The 6,000-nt window shown below is 39.8% G+C and overlaps 1 pseudogene; it reads right to left on the bottom strand.

The window, feature by feature from the left end:
- Positions 1-1,569: 1,569 nt before the first annotated feature.
- The window catches only part of LOC122235285, a 55,289-nt pseudogene continuing 50,858 nt past the window's right edge, over positions 1,570-6,000 (bottom strand).

Below are 6,000 nucleotides of genomic sequence, written 5' to 3'. Positions count from 1 at the left end.
TCATCACCTGAACGTCTGGTAAATTTGCAGACTTTATAACTCTATTCCAGACCTACTGAATCAGAACTCACTTTTTGAAAAGACCTTTAGGGCATTGCTGTGTACATTATAATTTGAGGAGCACTGCTCTAGTTTTCCCCTTTTGTGATGACAAGCCTGATTCTAGTCTGAATCTTTGCCTTTGTAATTAAACCGATCTTCCTGAGTGAAAGCTTTTTGTATTTTTTCTTTGACTTTGAAATTAAGGGATTTCACCAGGGGTTTTGTCTAGTAGTGCACCTGTTTTCATCAATCCTGCCTAGTAGACTTTTCAGTCTCTAAAGTTAACTATTTCTATATATAACATGTATTTTATTATTGCTATAATTCCATCTGTGCATTTTTCTCTTGTATAAAACAATGCAGTATAGTTCTTATTGTATAAACTGGTGCTATTCAAATCCTAGCTTTGTCACTTAAAACCTCTGTAACCCTGGGGATTTTCCTTAACTTTCCATTGCTTTAGTTTTCTTATCTATAAAATAAAGATTATGATAATGACAGTGTCCACTCCATATGGTATTTTGGTTTGTGTGGTGTTTTGAAGCTTAAATAAGGCTTAATACATATCTACTTGAGGCTTGATACATATCTATTCCTTAGGAAGAAGGCCTCCCAACTTTCAAGTGCTCAGTAAATGTTAGCTAAATCTCATATCTTTAGGGGCACCCGGGTGGCTTACTCGGTCAAGCATCCGACTCTCGATCTCGGCTCAGGTCATGATGTCATAGTTCGTGGGTTTGAGCCCTGTGTCGGGCTGTGGGCTGACAGTGCAAAGCCTGCTTGGGATTCTCTATCTCCTTCTCTCTCTGCCCCTCTCCTGCTCGTGTTCTCTCTTTCTCTCTCTCTCAAAATGGAAAAAATTTAAAAATAATAAAATAAAAATCATTTCCTTGAAATAAAAAAATAAATAATGTTTCCAGTAGTGATTATTGACTGCATTTCAAAAAGAAAAAAAAATCAGGGCTTAAAAATAGTTTCAGAAACTATTTTATATAGTTCTAACTAGATTTTCACTGAGAACTCTCCTATTTTTTTCTTTTATCTTTTATGACCTTGATCTCTATTGCAAGGGGATAAAATACAGTTCATGAAATCATTGGGGATAAAATTGTTCCTTCACTTCACCCAGTCCTTTAACAGGGTTTTATGTTTTTCTGTCTCCTCGGAATGTGGAGCTTCCAGAGAATCATGCATGTGACATCATTCCAGTTCCCTGCCATGCAGTAAACCAGCAAGACATGATTGACCCCGAAGTGTCTGCTGTTCTCCCCCCTCTGCCACAACGCATGGAGAATGTCTTTCTGCTCTCAAGTGTCCCCATTTCTCTTCCAGCTACAGCGACTAGAAATAGGTCAAGTTACCATTCCATCAACACAGCGGGTATTCCTCTGTCTGATGCATTTCTGCCAGGTGGGATCCCTCAGACGACCGTGAAAGCTAGCCTTCTCTTTTTTTTCAACAAGACGTAAGCCTTTGACTCTTCTGGTGGTCCCTTGGCTCTTGCCCAGTGTCAGGGAGAGTGAAGTGTCATTCTCGAAGAACGAAACTCCCTTCTTTGATAGAATTTGAAAGCGTCAGGAGCATTTTCTCGGCTATGGCAGCACATCGGTTCCGAATCCACCTTTCAAGACACGTGTGCACGTGCACGCGCATCCGCACGTTTTGTATTTTATACACTTCTACAGGTTAAAATGATACGTTTTTGAGAGCAATATGTATTGCTAAAAATGTGAATAATACCTTCTTTAAATGAGTGAATGGTTATGTGGGAAGCAGACAACTACCAGAGACTATTCTCTTAGAAGTATGGCTGATGACAGATTATGGAAAGAGCCTAAATGTCCATCAGCTGACAAATGGATAAAGAAAATGTGGTTTATATACACAATGGAATGCTACTTGGCAATGAGAAAGAATCAAATCCTGCCATATGCAACGATGTGGGTGGAACTGGATGGTATTACGCTAAGTGAAATAAGTCAGTCAGAGAAACACAGATATCATATGTTTTCACTCATATGTGGATCTTGAGAAACTTAACAGAAGACCATGGGAAGGGAGAAAAAGTTACAGAGAGGGAGGGGGGCAAACCATAAGAGACTCTTGGATACTGAGAACAAACTGAGGGTTGATGAGGGAGGGCAAGGGAGAGGGGAAAATGGGTGATAGACATTGAGGGGGGCACTTGTTGGGATGAGCCCTGGGCTCCATTGTATGGAAGCGATGAATCACGGGAATCTACCCCCAAAACCAAGAGCACACTTTACCCTCTGTATTGTTAGCTAACTTGACAATAAATTATATTTTAAAAAAATGGCTGATGAGAAAAGGAAACAAATACATTATAAGAGGAAAACTAGGATCAAGAGATGTTTTGTCTGGTTTCTTTTGATTTGTTTTTAAAGACAGAATAGCTATGGGGCACCTGGGTGGCTCAGCTGGTTAAGAGGCTGATGTCGGCTCAGGTCATGATCTCGCGGTTTGTGGGTTCAAGCCCCCACGCTGGACTCTGTGCTGACAGCTCGGAACCTGGAGCCTACTTAGGATTCTGTGTCCCCCTCTCTCTCTGCGTCTCTCTGTCTCTAACGTTGATAAATAAACATTAAAAAATTTTAAAGATGACATAACCTTGATCGTATTTACATATCAAAGTGCAGGGATTGTGAACAGAAAGATGTTGAAGATACAGAAGAGAGATGAGAATATATTCTTTTTTCAACCAACCAGGGTGTTTGCACTATAAGCACGATCTTAACAATTGGCTGTTAGACTCTTTTGTTTCATCTCATTTGGTTGAAAATTCATTTTAAAGTTCCAAATCATCTTTGTGCCTTAGTAAATAAATTCTGGTGAAGAAGTTTCGAATATATCTGGATGATAATAGATGTGCAGAAAATGGGATTTGTGTTTAAGTAAATATTTTAAACACAGTTTACAAGGCATTTTTTTAGTAGAACTTATTACTTTATTACTTTATTTACTTAGTTTTAGAAAGAGAGCATGAGCAGGGATGAGGGGCAGAAGGAGAGCGAAAGCGAGAGAGAGAGAGAGAGAGAATCCCAAGTAGCCCTCACTTTCAGCATGAGCCCAATTCAGGGCTTGATCCCATGACCCTGGGATCATGACCTGAGCCAAAATTCAAGAGTCAGAGGCTCAACTGACTGAGCCATCCAGCTGCCCCAGAACTTATTACTTAAATGTGTTAAAGGAAAAATTACTCAGTCTTTCCTAAAGTTCTTTGATCATGCCATTCCCCACTTCTGCCAACCCTGAGATCAACTTAGGAGGCTACTATCATGTAACGTACATTAGGAAACTGTTTGAATTACTAGACGCTTGTCAATTTTTTATCAATCATCTATTGTTATGGAATTAGAAAACCACAGTGGTATGTACTAATAAATATGTATTTCTTTCACATCTGTATATCACCTACTCTAGGATGGCTGAGAACACAACACATTTTGTTACCAAAATTCAAATACCTGCTTTGTATTATGTCTATACATGTCTCATTGACCAAAACAAGTTATATGGCCAAGTCCAAACTTAAGGACCTGGGATGTATAGGACCCTTTCTGTGGAGGGATTGCAAAGTGACATGAAAAAGGGTGAGGGTATGGAGTGCGAGGAAGAATTTGGCTTAGTGACTCAATCAACCAGAGTTCCCAGGTTTATCATTTTGAATAACGCTGCATGTAGGTAGGAGTCAGGACACCTGAGTGTTTCCCACTGGAAGTTCTATTGACGTTTTGCATGGGGCAATCCTTCCCGGATGTCAGATTTTAGCATTGCTGGCTTTCACCTACTAAATGCCAGTAAGCATCCTGACAAACTTTTCCAAATATTCCCTACGAAATCGATAACATCACTAGTTGAGGGGCACAGGTCGATTCAACTGTTTACTAACTTTGTAACCTGGGGCAATCAATCATCTCACTTTCCTAAGCCATGGAGAAGAGGTTGGAATTAACAAACTCTAATTTCCGTTTCAGCATCAACACTTGACAAACTGAAAGGTAGACGATAGGGATGGCTGGAATGAATGTATCTGAAAACCAGAATATCTGCTCTGGGCCATTTCTTCTACCTCCAAATCATCCTGAAAGTGTGTGGTTCCTTTCTCATACTTTAAGGTGACAGTAACAAGCTAAAGAATGTCAGGGGAAGGCAATTAGAATGGTTGTTGAGGACTGAACAACGTCATATTAGTGACATTTGACCCAACTGGGGTTGTTTAGTCAAGAAATAAAGAATGAACTTGCTTAGAAAAGAGAATTGGAGCATGAGGATAAAAGCCTAATAACAATTTCATTAGCTCATTAAATCATTATCGAGTGCCTGATATGTGCTTTATGCCATGTTGGGCCTTTTCAAAATTATCACGAAGACAGACTTAATATGCATTGTTCAGCGTCATTGGATGAAAGGGAAGGTAAGTTAATTTTGACTTAAAATAAGAAAGAAGGGCATAATTATTAGGAAGTCTGAAAAAGAAATGGATGATTTCAGGAGTCATTTGAGGTTTTCCATCTTTGACTCCCTGGTAACGTAGCACATGCTGAGCACATAGTAGGTGTTCAGTAGGAATGTATTATATAAACAAAAACATCAAATGGGTGACAGACATCATTTCTTTCTAAAGTCACCCAACTCAAAAATTTTGTGATTTTTTTTAAAATATGAAATTTATTGTCAAATTGGTTTCCATACAACACCCAGGGCTCATCCCAACAGGTGCCCTCCTCAATGCCCATCACCCACTTTCCCCTCCCTCCCACCCCCCATCAACCCTCAGTTTATTCTCAGTTTTTAAGAGTCTCTTATGGTTTGCCTCCCTTCCTCTCTTCTTTTTTTTCCCTTCCCCTACCCCATGGTCTTCTGTTATGTTTCTCAGGATCCACATTAAGAGTGAAAACATATGTTATCTTGTCTTTCTCTGTATGACTTATTTCACCTAGCATAACACTCTCCAGTTCCATCCATGTTGCTACCAGAGGCCATATGTCATTCTTTCTCATTGCCACGTAGTATTCTGTTGTATATATAAACCACAATTTCTTTATCCATTCATCAGTTGATGGACATTTAGGCTCTTTCCATAATTTGGCTATTGTTGAAAGTGCTGCTATAAACATTGGGGTACAAGTGCCCCTATGCATCAGCACTCCTGTATCCCTTGGGTAAATTCCTAGCAGTGCTATTGCTGGGTCATAGGGTAGATCTATTTTTAATTTTTTGAGGAGCCTCCACACTGTTTTCCAGAGTGGCTGCACCAGTTTGCATTCCCACCAAAAGTGCAAGAGGGTTCCCGTTTCTCCACATCCTCTCCAGCATCTATCGTCTTCTGATTTGTTCATTTTGGCCACTCTGACCGACATGAGGTGGTATCTCAGTGTGGTTTTGATTTGTATTTCCCTGATGAGGAGTGACATCTTTTCAAGTACCTGTTGTCCATCGGGATGTCTTCCTTAAAGAAGTGTCTATTCATGTTTTCTGCCGATTTCTTCACTGGATTATTTGTTTTTCGGGTGTGGAGTTTGGTGAGTTCTTTATAGATTTTGGATACTAACCCTTTGTCCGGTATGTCATTTGCAAATATCTTTTCCCATTCTGTCGCTTGCCTTTTAGTTTTGTTGATTGTTTCCTTTGCTGTGCAGAAGCTTTTTATCTTGATGAGGTCCCAATAGTTCATTTTTGCTTTTAATTCCCTTGCCTTTGGAGATGTGTCAAGGAAGAAATTGCTGCAGCAGAGGTTGGAGAGGTTTTTTTTTCCACTTTCTCCTCTTTCCTCTAGGGTTTTGATGGTTTCCTGTTTCACATTCAGGTCCCTCATCCATGTTGAGTTTATTTTTGTGAATGGTGTGAGAGAGTGGTCTAGTTTCAACCTTCTGCATGTTGCTGTCCAGTTCTCCCAGCACCATTTGTTAAAGAGACTGTCTTTTTTCCATTGGATGT

This window comes from Panthera tigris, chromosome X (assembly GCF_018350195.1).
Source record: "Panthera tigris isolate Pti1 chromosome X, P.tigris_Pti1_mat1.1, whole genome shotgun sequence".
Taxonomy (NCBI): domain Eukaryota; kingdom Metazoa; phylum Chordata; class Mammalia; order Carnivora; family Felidae; genus Panthera; species Panthera tigris.
Note: the sequence above shows the minus strand (reverse complement) of the source record. Positions and strands in the feature narration are given on the sequence as shown.